The 21,404-nt window shown below is 42.5% G+C and overlaps 1 protein-coding gene across 1 annotated transcript in view; it reads left to right on the top strand.

Moving 5' to 3' along the window:
• Nucleotides 1–4,881, top strand: part of CTPS2 (CTP synthase 2) — a 459,116-nt gene extending 454,235 nt beyond the window's left edge. Inside the window, exon 20 of the mRNA XM_082245048.1 lies at nucleotides 4,247–4,881. The gene's annotated coding sequence lies outside the window, so the exon portion shown is untranslated. The remainder of the gene's footprint in view (nucleotides 1–4,246) is intronic.
• The last annotated feature ends 16,523 nt before the right edge of the window (nucleotides 4,882–21,404 follow it).

Below are 21,404 nucleotides of genomic sequence, written 5' to 3'. Positions count from 1 at the left end.
GTCCTGAACGGTGCTATGGATCTGGGTAATGTTGCTGTTCCATTTCACTTCCAAGGGAGCATCAAACATCATTGTGATCCTGTTAAACTAAGGGTGTCCTACCTTTTGTCCTTCCTGGGCCACATTGAAAAAAGAGGAATTGTCTTTGGGCACATATAAAATACACTAACAATAAGGATAGCTGATGAGCAGAAAAAGTCAGGCAGATCACAAGTTAATGAGTAATAACCCACTAAATCTAGAAGCCGATATCCATGAGGCAGGTGCTGCCAAGGGGAGAGTGGAGGAGGTAACCAGATTTCCTAATCAACCCTTTAAGTCTCAACCTATGCAGGTTTAACATCCATTGAGGAGATGTATCCATGCCTAATACCGTATATACTCGAGTATAAGCCGAGTTTTTCAGCACATTTTTTGTGTGCTGAAAACGTCCCCCTCGGCTTATACTCGAGTCAACAAAAAAAAAAAAAAGTTCCCGGCCGCTCCGACGTGTTTAAGATTTAAAAATGGCGCCGCCCGGCGTATACATGTCACCGCGCATGCGCCGCCACCGCTCGGGACAGGTCGGAAATAGCCGAACGTATACCAGCTTTTCCGAGCGGCGGCGCATGCACAATGACGTGTCAGCGCCGGGCGGCGCCATTTTTAAAATGAAGGCGCCTCTGGAACAGGTAAGTGAAACACAGCCGCACTAGTATGCCCGCAATCCCGCATCCTCTTTTACCATGCTTGCCACCCTGAATTCTCCTGTACATGCCAGCCACACTGCATTCTCCTGTACCATGCCAGCCACACTGCATTCTCCTGTACCATGCCAGCCACCCTGAATTCTCCTGTACCATGCCTGCCACCCTGCATTCTCCTGTACATGCCAGCCACACTGCATTCTCCTGTACCATGCCATCCAAACTGCATTCTCCTGTACCATGCCAGCCACACTGCATTCTCCTGTACCATGCCAGCCACCCTGCATTCTCCTGTACCATGCCCGCCACCCTGCATTCTCACCCTAGGCTTATACTCGAGTCAATCATTTTCCCATCTTTTTGTGGTAAAAGTAGGGGCCTCGGCTTATACTCGGGTCGGCTTATACTCGAGTATATACGGTACCTATTTCCATCTGGTAAGAGGCTTGTTTGAATACATGTTTCACCAGTGTGCAGTGGAGCACCCATATCACTGTCACAGCATAGGAGGCCACTTGAGAGGAGTTATTTGCACTTAACCATATCTGTCTGGTAAGAACATAACTTGGAAGGTGGTGGGATTTATGCACCAGCCACGTGGTTTAATGGACTTTATTTTTTGAATAACATCACATTTAACCACATATATTTTGAAGATTCATATGCACCAGTCACGTGGACATATGGATTTATTTTGAATGATATCACGTTATTCCTTTTTATGTTGGAATTTTCATTTGAATCACATAAACTTTGGGATTTGTCACGTTCATATTCACTTAGTACACATGTGATCACATTGTTTGAATTTATTGAGTTTGTAGAGAGCGACATAGAACTAGTCCGATATTTGACACCATTATCTGGTTGGATGGATGTAGTAGCAATTCTCAATTAATTCTCAGGGTGCTCATCATATATTTTGGTTCTAATTTTCCCCTTCATGTGCTTCATCCTTGAAAATACTTGCTCACAAATATACTGTAGGCGCTGCCGAAAACTGATGACATGAATAAGGCCTGATTGTGTAGAGTGGGATATTTTTGTTTGGGAAGATAAAACTTATGAAAGTCCATTAAAGAGGCACTGTCAAATTTTTGTTCGGCCGCATGAGTTTGCTAAGTGTAAACACATTTTTAAAAAAATTCCAAAAAACAAAAATCAACATTTTTAAGTTAGTTTACTATTTTTTGTTGGGCTGCATTCATAGTCTTCTTGGGCTGCAGGTTGGACACCCCTGTGTAAAAACAAAGCAGATAAATAACAGATTGGCTGGCAAAATCAACAGGTATAAACGCTGCCAGACAGACTGCATCCACTTCCTGACTCCTGTAATACTGCCATAAACAGGATTTTAATTCAGCAGAAATGTGGAGGAACACAGTTCGGCACCTTTAGCACTGCATGAATGTAATGGCAAGGGGTACTGGGGTATGCTGGAGGGTCTATTGATGCTGGCAGGATTCCATTTGTATGTGGGGGTCTATTGTTGCTGGGAGGAGTCAATTATTGAGGGAGAGGTCTATTATTACTGGAGAGTCTATTGTTTCTGGCTGCTGGGAAATCTGTTGATGTTGCTGGGGGTCTATTGTTGCTGGAGTGGTGTTTTGTAACTGGCGGTCCATTGTTGCTGGGGGGGATATAATGTTGTGTGGGGGATCTATTGTTGCTGAGGTGGGTCTAGTGTTGCTGGTTGGTATCTATTACTGCTGGGGGAGTCTATTGTTGCTGGGGTTGGGTCTATTGTTGCTGGCTGCAGAGGATCTATTTTACTGCTTTTCTTGTTTTTATTAACAAATCCCATACAACTATTTAGCACCACAAAATAATACTTTGTTCTGTACTCTCTAAAAGGGCCTGTACTGGAAGGTTGGTAAGGGGTGGAACCAAGGCACGGTGCTCAGAGGTGGGTATGGGGCAGAGTGACTCAGAAGGGGGGAGTTCCTGCATCTATTCCCTGAGAAAAATAGCCCTGGCGATAAAAATTAACAATCAATGTCTGATTTGACAAAATTATCAAATTGGACATCAATCATTCAGAGCTGATGGCATTTTTTGCACCCTTCACTTACTATCCATCTACATGTAAAAATGCAATCCATGAACCTTGTACAACTGATCAACTTCACTATCTGTCATTTAAAGTTTACCCGTGCCATTTTTGTCCCCTCGATCGATGCCCAATTTGATCATTTTGCCAAATCTGATATCAACTGTCCAGAATTATTGCACTATGTATGAACACCAAGAGAAATATTTGTCTTTGCTGACAATGTCTGACTTACCCTAGCCACGCTGGTCTGCCCCCTTAGGTTTATTACCATTTGTTGACCAGCCGCCGTGTATTTACTGCGGAAAAGTGGCACTATTGCACAAAAACGACATACCTGTACATCGTTTGGTTCAGTAGCCACTAGATGGCGCCATCGCCCTGTGATTGGCTAGCGGGGATGTCAATCAGCTGGTCCAGCGGACTCGATGTCCGCTGGCCACCCGCGATCATCCTTAGGAGAGGCAGAACGGCGATCTGCCTATGTAAACAAGGCAGATCGCCATTCTACAAGGGGACAACATGGAGATCTTGTGTTCCTGCTAAGCAGGAACCCAGATCTCTGTCTTCCCCCAATTAGTGCAACCTCTCCATAGTTGGTAAGCACCCCTAGAGACACAATTAACCCTTTGATCTCTCCTGATGTTAACTCCTTCCCGCAAGTGTCATTAGTATAGTAACAGTGCATTTATTTTAGCACTGATCACTATATTAGTGTCACTGGTCCCCAAAAAGTGTCAGTTGGATGTCCGATTTGTCCGCTGCAGTCACAGACCTTCTAAAAATCGCTGATCGCTGCCATAACTAGTAAAAAAATAAGTACTTAAAAATTCCATAAAGATATCTTATCTTTTGTAGACACTATAACTTTTGCGCAAACCAATCAATATACACTTATTGGGATTTTGTTTACCAAAAATGTATAGCAGAATACATATTGGCCTAAATTGATGGAAAAATATAGCAGAATACATATTGGCCTAAATTGATGGAAAAATATAGCAGAATACATATTGGCCTAAATTGATGGGAATTTTTTTTTTTTTTTTTTGGCTGTGTTTTGTAGCAGAAAGTAAAAAATGTTTGTTTTTTTTTTTTTTTCAAAATTGTCGCTCTTTTTTTGTTTATAGCGCAAAAAATAAAAACCGCAGAGGTGATCAAATGCCACCAAAAGAAAGCTCTATTTGTGTGAAGAAAAGGACATCAATTTATTTTAGGTACAGTGTCGCACGACCGCACAATTGTCAGTTAAAGTAACGCAGTGCCGTATCGCAAAAAATGGCCTGGTCATTAAGGGGGAAAACCTTCCGGCCCAGAAGTGATTAATTAGCTAAGCTCACCAGAGTGGCATTGGGGTGGATGTTTGGTTTTGCTGTTCAGAAATACAGTTTGTTTGCTGGTCCTCTTTTCTTTTGATTGATTGTATTTTGGTACTTTTTGCTTCCCAGTTGGGTGTATGAATCACATACTGTATGATAAGGCTCATTGGGGATTTTTTCTTTCTTAACAGACGCACAGTTAACCAGAGAAATCACGGATTACAAGTGGAATCGCTCTACAAACATCTGCAAGAACTATTTACATCCATCATCAGAATTGAAAATACATTGAAATAATGGGCACTTTGTTTTTTCGTGTGTACACACAGTTAAAAACTTAAATCCTCATGCACAGATGCTGTGTCTGGGGCTTCCAACCCACGGGTGACAGTACTGCGGGAGAGATGGATGCAAATCCTGCGGAGAGCTGTCTTCTCATCATCCTTAGCACTGAATGTATCTGCAGCTGTTCATCTCAAATGGAGCAGTTGTTTGTAATATGCTTCATCCATCATTTGTACTTCCATCTACAACCCAGGAAAATAGTTTGTGTAAATATTCCAAAGTGGAGCCAGTTATTCTTCAGTGTTTAGCCAGCAAGTTCATTTTACACCGAGTGAATTCTATCACTATGCCCCACTGATTGTTTTCGGAACGAATGAGCTAAATTCAATCAAGTATTGGTCCAGACCATTCTGCCCCAAACAAACTTCAGGGAATTGTCAGTAGATGTAACTGAAAAGGAGAAATACCCTGTGCAAAATATATATTGATACAACATCACAGGTGTGAGAAACAATTAGGAATCAATTTATAAAAAATGTGTTGGACGCCCAGCCTTGATGAATTCTGACCATATTTTTATTAATACTTTGGTTTCCTATGATCAAATGCTCCATCTAGTGGACATAATGTGACATTTTTTTTGGTTGGGTTGTTTCAGAAATATACTGCATTATGGCAACTAGATGGAACTGACAATCATAGGAAATCACTGTCTTAGGCTAAATTAAAGTGATTGTAAACCCTTATCTTGTAAAAAATAGAAATTAAAGGCAAACCATTTATGTATGCATATAAAAAAAATATATATAAATACATATTTTTCCCTTTTTATAAGTGATCACATTCCCTTTGTTCTCAGCTGCATAAGAGCTGGTGGAGGAAAATCAGCAACACACTGGTCTTACAAGTTAAAGGCTGTGCAGGGGGTGTGTGCCAGGACATGTTTGATCATTGAGGAGAGCAGACTGAGTTCCCAGCATAGCTGGAGAACTGATCACACTATGCTTTCCTGTCTAGTGAGGTCAGTTTTTAAAAGGAAATCAGGGGGATCGGCAGGAACACCAGTGATTTCACATAAAGGCAGCAATACAAACAGGATACTTTTTCATACAAATTCATGGTACAGCAGGCACATATCAGGAATATTGGGGGTTTACATATTCTTTAAGTTAGAATTTGTCAGGGCTTCACACATGCTTGTCATATTTGTCCAACATTTTTTTTTTTTTATAATTAGATCCCCTAGTGTAGTTTTGTTTTAAATAATAATATACAGTACATTTTAAATATTTAACAAACAGTACATGTGTTCCTGTATACAAGTTTTCTTTTCTGGAACCAGGACCTCATGCCTTTGACACAGGACCTATATTGTAGTATAGGATTCAGAAGGCAGAAAAAGGGTTAGTTATTGTTAGAGCCTAAATTAGGAGTTAGGGGAGTGTAATGCCTCGTACACATGCAACGATTATCAGCCGTCTTTTGTCCAGTGTTGTTGTGTTGGTTGAAATGTGCTCTAGACTGCACACAAATTTTCTCGGCCAACAAAAACCAACTTCAGAAGTGATGTCATGTGCTGGTTTACTTTCCGTGTGTTTTTTCTTCTCTGAGCATGCCCAGTCTTGCTCATCAGATTTTTGTCTGCCGAACTCTGTACTGACTGACGGAAAATCGGCCGTTGTGTTGATGGCCAACAAAAATTTTATAGCCTGCACACTAGATTTTTTTCGGCCGAAAAGTCGGAATCGGTTGTCGAAAGCATCATACTAACAAGCCGAAAATCGGACGTTGGCCGAAAATTCACGGCCAACTATCGATGCGTGTGTACGAGGCATTAGGGTTAGAAGCTCAATGTGAAGTAAACACTATAGAAATGAACACCTTCACAACCAGGGTCAAAACAAAGCTTAACACCCAAATATAATTTTCCAACTTTGCCATTTGTTAGTAAAACTGTACATTTTATCACAGATGCATTGTGAATTATACCTTTTTTTTTTCCAGGCCAAGTTGGGCTTTCATTGTAAATTGTATTGGTGGTAAATGTTAATGGATACCTCTTGCATGTGTTTGATTTTGAAAGGAAAACTGTCCCAAAATAGTAAAAAGAAAAAATATTTTTTCAACTTTAGCCATATATTTTTATGCCGTTACCAAGACCTACCACCAAATAAATCCGCAAAATAAATTCTCCTACTCCTGATTATTGTGGCAGTGCTCTTTGTACTCATTGTAGGGCAAAGAAACAATAGTACGCTTTGTTTTTTCTTTTACCTAAGACTTTGACACTGACACTGCTCGCACTGACACTACATATAAAACCTTATTTCTCTTACGTCCTCTGACAGTCGCCGTCCACTCATTCATTCTGCACGTCTGGATATTGGCCTTCTCCACAGGAGTAAGCTAGGCAGAAGATTTTGTTAGAAATCATCACAAAACCTTTGTATAGACACACCTACAGGGGGCTGTCCTTCTGGTCAATACCCCCAGCTAGCCTCATTCCCAATTCACTTTTCTGCTGCCTAGCTCAGGAGTGGCCGTTAAGTTTTGAGTGCGGCAGTGCCTTAGGGGAGACAGGGTGTTTTTTTGCCTGTCTCCTCCTGTTGGGGTTTCTTTCTTGTTTTATTTTCCTGGGTTCGCTCCTGTTAAACTTTTTTTGTTGCCAAGTTTTCTCTGGATCAGAAAAGATTATTTTCTCTGACCTGGGTGCTGCGTTGCCTCTTTGACGGTTGCATTTCCCACCCCTCACAGCTACACTGCTTTGGGACGTCCCAGATGTGCAGAATGAATGAGTGGGCGGCGACTGTCAGAGGACGTAAGAGAAAATAGAATTGTTGTAAGAACTTACCGTAAAATTCTTTTCTCTGAGTCCTCTGACAGTCTCCGCCCCCGCCCCTCTTTTGGGGTTCATGGATCTCTGTACTGCTTGCTACCAAACTGAATTGGGAATTAAGCTAGCTGGGGGTATTGACCAGAAGGACAGCCCCCTGTAGGTGTGTCTATACAAAGGTTTTGTGATGATTTCTAACAAAATCTTCTGCCTAGCTTACTCCTGTGGAGAAGGCCAATACCCAGACGTGCAGAATGAATGGGTGGGTGGCGACTGTCAGAGAAAATAATTTTACGGTAAGTTCTTACAAAAATTCAATTTTTTCTTACCTAAACACACTGACCCTAACACTGTCACTAACTGAACACTGACAGCAATGGACACTAACAGACACTCACTAAAATGGATCCTGTTCTAATCTACTTAATCTTGTTAATCTTTTTTTTTTTTTTCTTCAAAATACCTTTTTTTACACAGGCTTCTCCTCTGAGGAGGAAAAGATACAATGTATCTTTTCCTTCTCCCTAGAGAAGTCTTTTGATTATCTTCTTCACAGAGGAGAAACAATACAACAGGGACAGCTATATAGTGAATGATCACTGTTATAGCCAATCACAGGCTATCACAGCAATCATTTGATCTAGATCCGGTTCCCCTGGGTCCCCATCATTAGTAGGAGACCCAAAGCTGTCACCTACAGCTTGGTCCCAGTGCTGGGAGTGTGTGATCAAGCGCACATCCAGCACAAACAGAAGAACACATATGTGGCACCCTCGATTAAAGCCCACTTCATGGATGCCACATAAATGTGATGAGCAGTCATATAGGGGTTAAGAAGAGGAAGCTGCCATCTTTGCCCCTGTTTAACCTTCAACTGCCATTATGCACATGTGATCAGTTATTACACCAGCCATTTAATGGTTTGACAGTTTGGTTAAGATCAAAACCAGTGTGACAGTTACATTCCCGGCATGTCAACTGAAATTACCTCTTTTTGGAAAGTAAAAAAAGTCCAAAAGTTTATTAGTGATTAGTGATCTCAGTGGTAAAAGTGAAAACATTTTGAAGCCACATGGGACCCCTTCCTTGGTCATGTCTCATCATCAGACATGTTGGAGAAAAGTCACAGATTCTCATCTATATACTTGTTCTGGGTTAGTGAATAAAACTACTGCAGCAAAAGGAAGCAAGAGGATCAGAATTACATCCGGAAAACTAGCGTGAGAATGAACTAGAATAGAAAGTCAGCAATGGCAGCATTTATATTTCTTTCCGTACAGGTTTCCTTTATGCTGATCACACTAATCATTTTGCAAATATATATATTTATATAGATATATATATATATCTATATAAATTACTTCTATTGATGAATGATGGATGCTGCCACTGCTAAAATAGATTTTAAGACCTCATTTACACAGGCATACCTATCCATACCCCAGGTGAAAGGCTGTCTTTGCCTGTATGGGATGCACAGGTGTATCGTGCATCCATATGCTGGCAGTCCCATTTATGTCTATTGAGACAGGGAAGCTGCATGGACACAGCCACTGGTCCAAATTTGACAGCCGTGCGGGTGCAGTTCCCCAAATGTAGACAGTGGGGTTGATTTACTACAACTGGAGAGTGCAATTGCTGGTGCAGCTCTTCATAGAAACCACTCAGCTTCCAGGTTTTATTTCCAAAGCTCAATAGAACAAGCTGAAGTTAGAAGCGGATTGGCTACCATGCACAATTGTACCAGATATCGTAATCTCCAGTTTAGTAAATCAACCAATGTGTGCCATGGTTGCAATGGGAGACCCCTGTAAACTGTGTCAGAATTTAGAGGGATAGGAGCTCAAGGAACATCTGCTTCCCGATCTGCTTTGTAAAACATGAACCTGGAAGCATTTAATCACTTTTGGGTTTAGAGCTATCATTCTCTGGCTGATGCTCCTGATGTCTCAATAAAGACAACCCGTCACTTGCCAGTGCTATCACTTGTTAGCCCAAAAAAAGTTAAATGTATAAAGAGGTAATTATAATTAAACTACACATTTCAAAGCAATCCCATCTACCCGTGCAAAGTGTGCAAGCACGTGCATATAAAAAGCAATTGCACCACACCTGTTATGCCCCGTACACACGTACCGATCGTCGGCCGAACGATCGGCCGTCTTTTGTCCAGGGCTGTCGGTGTCTGTTGAAAAGTGCAAAAGACTGCACAAGAATTTTGTCCGCCGACTACAGCCGACTGCAGAAGTGATGTCATGTAATGGTTAACTTTCCCTGTGTTTTTTCTTTTCTGAGCATGCCCAGTCTTGCAAATCTGCTGTCTGTCGGCCGAATTCTGTACTGACTGGCGAACAATCGGCCGCTCTGGTGTCGGCATACAAAAATTTTCATGCTTGCAAGACAGATTCTTTTCGGCCGTAAGTGCGCTGTCGGAAGCATCATACTAACAAGCCTACAATCGGCAGATCGGTCGCCGGCCGAAGCTTTTCGGCCGACGATCGGTACGTGTGTACGGGCCTTTAGGCATTACCATGCATGGCAGAACATGAGAAATAATTCCAGGGCCATAAATCTGAGTTAACTCTTAATCGATAACCTGTACTTTTAAAGCATTGCCTTTGGACAATTTTGGGTACCATACTTTCTTTCACAGTTCATTTTACAGACATGCGCAATTTTAAGGCTAGACAAGTGTGCTATCAATATACTTAATGCAACCCCATCTTTTATATTTTACCAACAAACTGGGTATTATATTGTGTTTGTGTGCACTGAAACTGTATGTAGTATATTTTTTCCTGGAAATGTTGATATGCTAGATTTTTGCACAAAAATTGTGTAACATAAAACATTGCAACTGCTATTTGTTTTCTTAAATGTTTTCTGCTTTCAGAAAATATATACTCGTTTTGGGGGTTTTAGAACATTTTTATTAAGCAAAATTCAGATTTTACTGTGTTTGAAAATGTGTAAAATTGCCCTGGACTTGAAGTGGTGAAGCAGGGATCAGAATGAGAGCCCCAGAGCCTGCTCCTCTATAAAACAATGCAGTAATTGCAGCGTCCTTATTTCTGTGCACACAAACAGCTAAAGGCTTCTTTCACACGGTCCGCCTCCGCAGGCTTGCAGAGCGGAGAGGGAGGTGTCTCAGCACCCGCTGCCCTCTATGGGGGATCGGAGGAGAGCGGACCGCTTGTCCGCTCTCATCAGATCCCCTCCGATCCGATCCCTGAACGGATGGAAAAATAGGGTTTCCATCCGTCCAGATTTCAGCACAGGATCGGATGCGGATGGCAGCGGGTGTCAGCGGAGGTCACCTCCGCTGACACCCGCTGCCCCATAGAGCTGCATGGAGGATCCGATCAGATCCGCCTAAAAAACTGACAGGCGGATCTGATCGGACCGCCCGTGTGAAAGAGCCCAAATGCACAGATTTAATACTTATATGAAAACTATTTGACCTGCCAGTGGGTTTGTATTTCTGCCCATCCAGTGCTGAGATTTATACAGTTCTTTCTGGTAGTGGAGGAAATGTTATTTTCTCTGCTGCAGAACTTCATTAAAACTATAGCTGGACATCGATGGAGTAAAATTCAACTGGTTCAGCAGGGACCGGCTGAATTTCGATATATGTGTAGCCGTGCCTGTTTAACAGAAGTTGAACATTAGACTGATTCTGTCGAGCAGGCTTGTTGGAAACATTTTCTCAATCAGCTGGCTGCAGCCGCTCATCAGTGTATTCTGACAGAGGAGCGTGCCGCTGTCGGAATACAATGTCCCAGCAGGGAGGATTCCTCTGTCCACCTCATTTCTGTGGATGGAGGAATCAATTTGTCTTTTTTTGTCCAAAAAAAAAAAAAAACCATATCATCTATGGCCAGGTTTACATATCACCTTCTCACCATCACCCTGTGACTGGACAGTAAGTGCCGGTTCACACTTATGCGATCACAGACATCGCATGCGATCACAGACATTGCATATGATTCGGAGCGCATTGCTCCTAAAATCACATGCGATATCTGTGCGGTGCAAATTCAGCCATACAGTTTGTATGGCTGAATTCGCACTATAATTGCAGTGAACTCGCACAGGACCCTTTTTTGGTCTGCAGCAGAATCGGATCGCATGGTGGTTCACACCGGTGCAATCCGATTCACGTGCGAACTGTCAGATCGCACTGCGATATGCGATCTGATCAGGGGGTGTCGTTGACTTTGTATTGACACCCCCAGCATATCGCATATGGCAGTGTGAACTGCCTGTTCTGCGGATGCGATGCGGGAACAAGCAGTATATTCGCAGTGTTCCCACATCGCAATAGTGTGAACCAGCACTAAAAGGAGATACAGTGCCAGGGGTGTAACTACAGGGTTTGCAGGGGTTGCAATTGCAACCGGGCCCCATGCTCCAGGGGGCCTGTGCGGCTCCCCTGTACACCTGGATAGGAGGGGCAGCGGGGGCAGCATGTAGAGAAATCACTGTCCTCCTTTTTCCTCCTGTAGCTGCAGGAGGAAAATAGAGGAGATTGGTTCCTCTGTATGCTGCCCCCGCCACTCCTCCATCCAGTTCACTTGTGTTCTGCAGTCTCTGGGCCCCTGTGTGCTCCCCTGGTCCCCCCCCTACTGTGCTCCCCCCACCCCTCCACTGTGCTCCCTCCCCTCTCCTGCTGGCTGCTGTAGGGGATGTGTCACAATAGAGAACCAGGAAGGGGTCGGTAAATATGTAATTTACCAGCTCCTAACTTTTCGGAATGGACAGAGTCATAGTCAGTGACACTGTAAAAAAATAAAATAAAACAATAAAAAATACAATTAAAATACCAAAAAATCAAAACTACTGACACCAGTGGGTGAACTTCCAGGATCGCAAAGGTCACACTTAAAACCAGGCCCTGGCATTCCCCCACTGTGGGGAGGCCCCAAGATGGCAGGAAGGGGGCCCACTGCAGAACTTGTGAAAGGGTCCCGCTGCGGGACCGTAATAAAGGACCCCGCAACGGGGGCCCCAGGATCAGTGGGGAGAGCCCCAGACTTGAAGGGAAGAGCCCCAGCCAGGGGTCCAAGGGGCCCTTCATGGTTTCTTGCACCGGGGCCCTGAAGGTTCTAGTAACGCCTCTGTACAGTGCATCCGAAAGGTATTCACAGCGCTTCACTTTTTCCCCATTTTGTTATGTTACAGCCTTATTCCAAAATGGATTAAATTCATTATTTTCCTCAAAGTTCTACAAACAATACCCCTTAATCACAGTGTGAAAGAAGTTTAAAAATTTTGCAAATTTAGTAAACATAAAAAAGGAAAACATTACATGTACATAAGTGTTCACAGCCTTTGTCTTGACTCTCAAAATTGAGCTCAGGTGCATCCTGTTTCAACTTATCATCCTTGAGATGTTTCTACAACTTGATTGGAGTCCACCTGTGGTAAATTCAACTGATTGGACATGATTTTGAAAGGCACACACCTGTCTTTATAAGGTCCCACAGTGAACAGTGCATGTCAGAGCACAAACCAAATCATGAAGTCCAAGGAATTGTCTGTAGACTTCTGAGACAGGATTGTTTTGAGGCACAGATCTGGGGAAGGGTACAGATACATTTCTGCAGCATTGAAGGTCCCAATGAGCACAGTGGCCTCCATCATCCATAAATGGAAGAAGTTTGGAACCACCAGGACTCTTCCTAGAGCGAGCTGCCCAGCTAAACTGAGCGATTTGAGTAGAAGGGCCTTGGTCAGAGAGGTGACCAAGAACCCGATGGTCACTATAACAGAGCTCCAGCGTTTCTCTATGGAGAGAGGAGAACCTTCCAGAAGAACAACTAGCTCTTCAGCAGTCCACCAATCAGGCCAGTATGGTAGAGTGACCAGACGGAAGCCACTCCTCAGTAAAAGGCACATGACAGCCTGCCTAGAGTTTGCCAAAAGGCAACTGAAGGACTCTCAGACCATGAGAGCCAAAATTCTCTGGTTTGATGAAACAAATACTGAACTCTTTGGCATAAATGGCAATCACCATGTCTGGAGGAAACCAGGCACTGCTCATCACCTAGCCGAAACATCCCTACAGTGAAGCATGGTGGTGGCAACATCATGCTGTGGGGATGTTTTTCAGCAGCAGGAACTGGGAGACTAGTCAGAATCGTGGGAAAGATGAATGCAGCAATGCACAGAGACATCCTTGATGAAAACCTGCTCCAGAGAGCTCAGACTGGGGTGAAGGTCCATCTTCCAACAGGACAACGACCCTAAGCACACAGCCAAGATAACAAAGGAGTGACTATGGGACAACTCTGTGAATGTCCTTGAGTAGCCCAGCCAGAGCCCAGACTTAAAGAGGAAGTAAACCCTCCTCTGACACTTTTACCTATAGGTAAGCCTATGATAAGGCTTACCTATAGGTACTGTAAATATCTCCTAAACATGTACCATTTAGGAGATATTTACCTTACATGCAGCCAGTGACGTCACTGGCGCATGCACTCTGAAGGAACGGCCGCTCGTGCTGTTTCTTCAGAGACCCGTGCCGTGACTGTCGGCTCCCGCACGCGTGCGTGGGAGTGATGTCACCGCGGCTCCGGCCAATCAGATGGCTGGATGCCGCGATCCCGGAAGACGGGCGACTGGACATGTCGCCCGTCATACAGCTAAGCGGACGGCACGGCGGGGGCTCGTTTTAAGGTAAGTATTTCATAATGAGCTAGTATGCGATGCATATTAGCTCATTATGTGTTTCTCTTTCAGGTTGAAAAAAAAAAAAATTTCGTATGGGTTTACAACCTCTTTAAACCTGATTGAACATCTCTAGAGAGATCTGAAAATGGCTGTGCACCGACACTCTCCATCCAACTTGATGGAGCTTTAGAGGTCCTGCAAAAAAGAATGGGAGAAACTGCCTTTCATGTACCTTGTAGCAGAGCCTGATGTGCAGAGGGAGACCTCTCGTACAGCCCTGGATCAGGCACCACTGGAGTTGCAACAGTGGATGCGAGAGCTCACTGAGTTAAGAGTGCCTGCGCTGGTCTTCTGTTGGCAGTTGAGAAGAGTATCTGATAAGTCACTGAACATGGCTGGATTGCTGAGCAGCAGGAAGAAGCAGGTAAAGAGGTGCAGGTTGTACAGCGGATGCACAGCGGATGCAGGACAGCGTCTCCAGGCACTGGAAGGAGCTTGATGGGCAAGACTGGAGCAGGGTCAGACAAGCCAGTTTCAGACACAGGTAATCAGATACAGTTCAAGCAGCAGGCAGAGAGTAGTCGGTGTACAGGCAGGGGTTGGCAGCAGGATATCAGGCAGGAAGCAGGTATAGCAGAGTCAATGCAAGCCGGGGTCAGAACTGGAGATAGCAACGAAGTCAGACAAGCCAGGTCAATACAGGAATCAATACAGGCACAAACTCAAAGTTAAGCTGCAGATCAGACAGCAAAGACACAGTGCTGCTGAGGTGTTTAAATAAGGCAGCCTGTTGCCAACCACTGAAATTAGTCTGCACTAAGTTAACCATTAGGTGGCAAACACATGACACTGCCCAAAAATAGGTGTGCCATGCTTGTAGCATCAAACTCCAAAAAACTTGATGGTGCCAAAGGTGCTTCAACAAAGTATTGAGATAAGGCTGTGAATACTTATATACATGTGACTTTTTTTCCTTTTTTATTTTTAAAAAACTTTGCAAAGGTTTCAAACAAGCTTCTTCTACGTTGTCATTATAGGGTATTGTTTTTAGAATTTTGAGGAAAATAATGAATTTATTCCATTTTGTAATAAGGCTGTGCCATAACAAAATGTGGAAAAAGTGAAGCGCTGTGAATACTTTCCAGATACACTGTAGAACACACCGATGAGCTCATCTCATGCTATCTGTCACTCTACTCTCTCCTGCTATCAGCATGCTCCTCGAACTGTAGTACAACTGTTTGGCTCCTTGTGCTGCCTTTCCCTTCCCCACTCTATGTTGTGCATGCATTGCAAACAGTTAATACCAAGTCATTGCTTGCATTTATACATACATTTAAACAATTGTTAATGAATACAGAGCTGCATAGGAATCTGTCTGGAGTGAAACTTTATATAAGCTTGAAAGTCACAAATTTATTTTCTATCTTTGAAGTATAAAAAACTGAAGATGGATATTGTAAGTGTCAGGAGGTGCGTTCTTCAGGGTAAAACAAAGTATATTACATTTAGTGGGCACAGTGTTATTGTGTTAAATTGTATACTGGTTTGAAATGGAAAAACAAAATGATCCGGGTCCAAATATATACCTCAATATTGATACTGGCACTTTTCAAAGTGTTTTTTTATTTCTTTGTCTTTTGGTTGTAACGTGAGGATGTTAATGTTCCTCTGTTGTGACAGCAATATATTATTTATCACTTTTACAAAGCAAAGCTGGCAAAACCCCAGCAGATGCTGGCAGGCTATTTCTTTTCAAATGCTTTTCATTTTCCCACCAGTGACAATAAAGGCTTTGTGACAGCTGATTCTGGAAATATGCCTGTATTCCTGTGCCACACTAACAGAACATATGCAGTGTATAGAAAGGGTAACCGAAGTCCATTCAATCTAAGGGCTCTTTCACACGGCCGCTCCAATTTTTTATTCCACTGCGGCACTTTTTTTTTTTTTCACGGACACGGATGACACTTGTGTCATCCGCTCCGTATGTCCGCATATCCTCCCATCCGTTTGCGGATGATAAACAGACATAATGTATGTCTATGGGGATTACGGATGTCAGCGGATGACACCGCTGACATCCGATTTTGCATCCGTTACGTTTTTTAAACGGAAGAAAAATAGGGTTCTGTTCCGTTCCAAAAAACGGAACAGAACTGAAAGGACGAAAATCGGATGTCAGCGGATGGTCATCTGCTGACATCCGCAATGCCATTGACATGCATTATGTCCGTTTTTCATCCGCAAAAAAATGGGATGAAATACGGACATACGGAGCCCGTGTGAAAGAGCCCTTAATGGTATTCAGTTCTGAATGCTCTTTAAAGCTGAAGTTTATTTATTTTGGATACGGCACCAAACACATTAGGTATGGTCTCATGACCTGCAGGCAGCTGCTTCTTGTAAAAATCATTCTTGCATGGTCTTCTTCGGTGCCAATGGATACTGCCCTGAGTGATGTGATAGTTAACAAAGCTGCTGCTTCTGAGAAAAGTTGCACCACACACTTGCCCTCTCTGCCACTTACAGAACTCCCAGTATTTCCACAATGCATTGTGTTTTGTGAATGGAGGAAAACCATTTGAATGACAGGAACGCCACCCATTCACAGAACACTACGCATTGTGGGAGAATAGAAATTCAAGCACTATGAATGTCGGAGAAGGTAGAAGGGGTGTGGGCAAATGGTGAAACTTTTCTCAGTCGCAACAGCTGCTGTTAATCTTCAAAACACTGGAGGATATCCGCTCAGCACAGTATCCTGCATCTGAAGGAGGCACAGCAGGGATTTTTACCAGAAGTGGTCACATGCAGATGATGGAATAAATACCATTACACAAAACTAATATGTTTAGTGCTTTATCCCAAGTAAAAAAAAAAAACCTTAACCAGCTTTAGACTAAAGCCAACGTCCGATCGGCCGATTGTCGACATGTTAGTATGATGCTTCCGACAACCGACTGCCACTTTTCGGCCGAACAAAATCTGGTGTGCATGCTATAAAATTTTTGTTGGCCGTCACCAGAATGGCCGATTTTCCGTCAGTCAGTACAGATTTCACCAGACAAAAATGTGATGAGCAAGACTGGGCATGCTCAGAGAAGAAAAAACACACGGAAAGTAAACCAGCCCATGACATCACTTCTGAAGTTGGTTTTTGTTGGCCGAGAAAATTTGTGTGCAGTCTAGAGCACATTTCAACCAACACAACAACACTGGACAAAAGACGGCCGATAATCATTGTGTGTGTACGAGGCATAAGCCTTTCACTAAGGCCCCTTTCACACTTGTGCAACCTAAAAGTCGTGCAATTTTGCCGCAATTTTACCGCAGTTTTTTTTACGCGATTTTGACTAGACTTGAAGCAATGCCTATGTCTATGGACCTCAAAACGCATCAAAGTCGGACCAAAGTAGTGCAAGGACTACTTTTAAGGCGTTGCAACTTGAAGTCGCACAGATATGAACAGTACTCATTGGAAATCATGGAGTACGACTTGTAATGCGACTTTGCAATCCCAAGTCGAAGGACAAGTTTCACAAGTGTGAAAGGGGCCTAAGAGAAATATGAGGGCTATTGTTACTGGCTGCCTTTAGGAAATGCTTGCTGCTTGGCTGTTATGCTAAAACTGACAGTGCTTCTGTATTCCTGACCTGGAAGTGGTATTCTAAGGTAAATTCAGCACCATACTTGTTCCAGGTGAGTCACATAAAACATTGAAGAAAGAAGATCAGCAATACATCCAGATAACTAACACATGCAAAACGGAAATATATCAATGGCAGCCTTGTAGTAATTTACTGTTTAAACAAAAACAAAAAACCCATATTTCAAAATCACACGTTTGTATGTGTGTATACTGTAATTATATATATATATATATATATATATATATATATATATATATATATATATATATATATGTTATGTTAAGGAGAGACAGTTGGGAACTATGGAGTCATGATTTCTGGATTCCTATATGAAGATGTAAAGGCACTGCAGTAAGCCATCAGACATAGCTGTATTAATGGACTAAAAGTGGACCTTTCATTAAAGTGTACGTCCACTTTTGTTGAGAAAAAAACATTCCCCTCTGGGGGATCTATGTACATTGCAAAGATTATAACAAACCTTGTTACAGATTCCTACCTTTGTTGTTTTGAAGAAATCACTGTTTGTTCCCCTGTGCCTCTGTGCAGAGTGAGTCTAATCGGAATGGTTTTATAATTATAAATCAGCTGCTGAAGAATTATGGCTCTAATGGGGAAATGCATCCCTTTAGATGTGATTTCCTATTGGGAGTATCTTACCAAAAATGAAATTTTTGTTGCAGAGGATGTCAAAAATCTGACTTGTATCTTAGTGAGCCAATCACAAGCAGGAAATTATGTTTTTGAGAGATTCTGTACACATTCTGTGTACAGAACACCTCCAGGTAGCCATGTTGGATTGCACTTTACAGAAAATTACAGTTGCAGCAACATCAGTCAATTGGAATGGCTCTCATAGAGATACATGGCATTTCACGAGTCCTGCGACTTTGGGTCTCAACGTCAGAGCTCAAGTCGCAGGAGTGCGAACCACGCCTAAAGTGTAAGTTCACCTTTAGCAAAATTTTACAAAAGCCCCCTATCAAAAAATATAGTACGTTCCAACGCTTCTTTTTTTTTATGGCGCATGTCCTCCCATTACACATACAGCTATTAGAGGGTCTTTCCACAAAAACATCTGGCCCCTCAGTGAGAAAAAGACAGAGTCACTGCACATGCATGTAGTTTGAACTGCTGGAGCAGGTGAGGGCGCACTGCTATGGTCACAGTTTTAACAGCCTAGAACAGCCAATAGAGTGTGCAGAATTGTAATGTCCAGCACATCCTGCAAATAGCAGGACAGAGGGGGATCGAGGGGCTAGGGGTTTTGTGGGGAGACCCTGCCAGCAACGGCATGTGTAATGGCAGGACATGCACTGTTTAAACAGGCATATAAAAATTTGCACTTTAAAGCCTAAATTATTTTTAGTTTAAATCAACCAAGTACATTCTAGGTTCATCAAAACTGAAAGATTATCTTACAGTTAATTATCATAAAGAGGAAGTAAACCCTCCTCTGACACTTGTACCTATAGGTAAGCCTATAATAAGGCTTACCTATAGGTACTGTAAATATCTCCTAAACATTTACCGTTTAGGAGATATTTACCTTAGATGCATCCAGTGACGTCACTGGCGCATACGCTCTGAAGGAACGGCCGCTGGTGCCGTTCCTTCAGAATTCCGTGCTGTGACCGTCGGCTCCCACGCGCGTGCGCGGGAGTGACGTCACCGCGGCTCCGGCCAATCAGATGGCCAGATGCCGCGATCCCGGAAGACGGGCGACTGGACATGTCGCCCGTCATACAGCTAAGCGGCGGCACGGCGGGGGCTCGTTCTAAGGTAAGTATTTCATAATGAGCTAGTATGCGATGCATACTAGCTCATTATGTGTTTCTCTTGCAGAGTGAAAAAGAAAAAAAAAAAAAAGGGTTTACAACCTCTTTAAGAAAGCAGCCACAGTTACTGCCAATCATTGCCAATGTGCTGATACAGCAATTGGTGTGTTGGACCTACAGGCAGGGGACAGACTTTTCTTATCAGGATTTGGCTGCTTTCTAAAGAAAACAAACTGTAAGACATCATTCACCTTTTGTATTGATGCACCTATAATGTATTTAATTGACTTAAACTGAAATCTGAGCTAATTTCACCTTCTAATGCATTTTGCAAAAATGTAAACAATTTTTTAAATCTTCATTCTGCAAAGTCTTCAGGAAAATGAAAATTCTAAATTTGCCTTATTGCTAATTAACAGTAGCATTCCCTGGAAACCCCCGAAGTCAGTCATTTGGAGCAGTAGCCATATACCTTTGGCCATATAATGTACCATTAGACCTTATAGTCATTAAGGAGGGCTTTAACCATTTGCACCCTATTCCTCCCACCAAAGTAAAGTAACAGAAGTTCTGTTCTATAATTGAAAGAATTCTTCCCCGTATCAAAAGGGCATTGATTGGTGGTGAAGATCATTCTGCAAAGGTAATTGTTGGAATAACTCCTTTCTTTGTGTGCTGGAGGCAAACAGGTCTGCCTTCTCCAAAATTCTCTGGATCTTGACATGTTTGAGAAATTCTCGTATCTCAAGAAGTACTCAAAGTTGAATAATAATGTTCATTTTCAAGTTAGAGCCTGATCTGCTGAACAAGATGTTGGTATGTTTTTGGTAAACTTTCCTTATCATGCAATGAAATGTGTGCGTCTTTAGTCTCCAGTGGTGCTTTCAAAGAATCAGCCCAGTATGAGGGGTCAAGGTTGAGAGGACTCTGCGATAAAGACTTCTGGGGCCTTCTGAAATAGTGAAGTCTGCGCCTGTAGAGGATGGGGCTGAGGTTCAGAATGGCATGCTTTTAGAGACCACTGGGTTCTGCAGCTTGTAGTCCAGCGGCACTGCCTAATTGTGTAGCCCAGAAGCTCATGATATGTGAAATGGGCTAGGCTTGGAAGCAGTTACAGTAAGTGTATAATGTCTCTCTCCTTCACTTCATGTGTGGCCCTCCATGCAAGACTCCTACTCTACTGCAATGGGGCCTTATAATCCCTATTTATTGGGCCACCAGAGCAGCAGGAATTACTCTGAATATACTAATATTTTCGAGGTGGGTATATAAATAAATATGAGCACATGTCCCATGTGACCATGCTCAGAACTGTCATTAGTCTGTTCAGGCACTGTGCATGGGGGGCATGTGGTTCCTTACCTAAGAAGAGTCATGAGGCTGAGACTGTATGCATATGGTGCCTATTTTGTGGGCAGATCTACTTTCATTAGCTTGTCCATAGTTTTTCTTAAAAAAAACGAATAAAGGTTGTGCATGTATTTGTGGGTTTTGTAGATCTTTGTGGTTTTTATTCATTTCTACTGAAACTGGGTTCTGCTTTCACTCATTCCACTACATGTCACTTTACATGTAGAACATTACGTGTTCTACAATATTATGTGATGCTTCTGCTTTACATTACTGATGAACTTCCTTATAAGTCACTACAGGAAGGATTTATTACTGCCATGAAATGTACAGAACAGATAGCAGAAGGAGATCAGAACAGAGACACCCTTCCTACATTGGATATTATTCATATTCATTTTTAATAAAAAAAAAAAAAAAAACATTTATCCTGTTTATCTGCCTATCTACCAGTGATTATTGTGAGATGGCGAATTTTATGTGCCAAAAATTGGCATGAAAACACAAAATGAAAAAGAGTAATTTCTCTGTAAATTATTTTTCCATGTATGCGGTACAGTTTTAGGTCCTTCCCTAAAAGGGGTCTGAAATTTCACCTATATATTCCTTCTAAATACAAACGAATATAGTACATTTAAATTATTTAAATTTATATTTTTTTTAACCACTTTAAGACTGAGCCTATTTTTTGTCATGCGGCATTTGCGCAGCGGTTTTTCAAACGCCATTTTTTTTGGAAAAATTACGAAAAATCACATTTCACTGCATTTAAAAAAAC

Source organism: Pelophylax lessonae, assembly GCF_965119305.1.
Source record: "Pelophylax lessonae genome assembly, chromosome: 2".
Taxonomy (NCBI): domain Eukaryota; kingdom Metazoa; phylum Chordata; class Amphibia; order Anura; family Ranidae; genus Pelophylax; species Pelophylax lessonae.
Note: the sequence above shows the minus strand (reverse complement) of the source record. Positions and strands in the feature narration are given on the sequence as shown.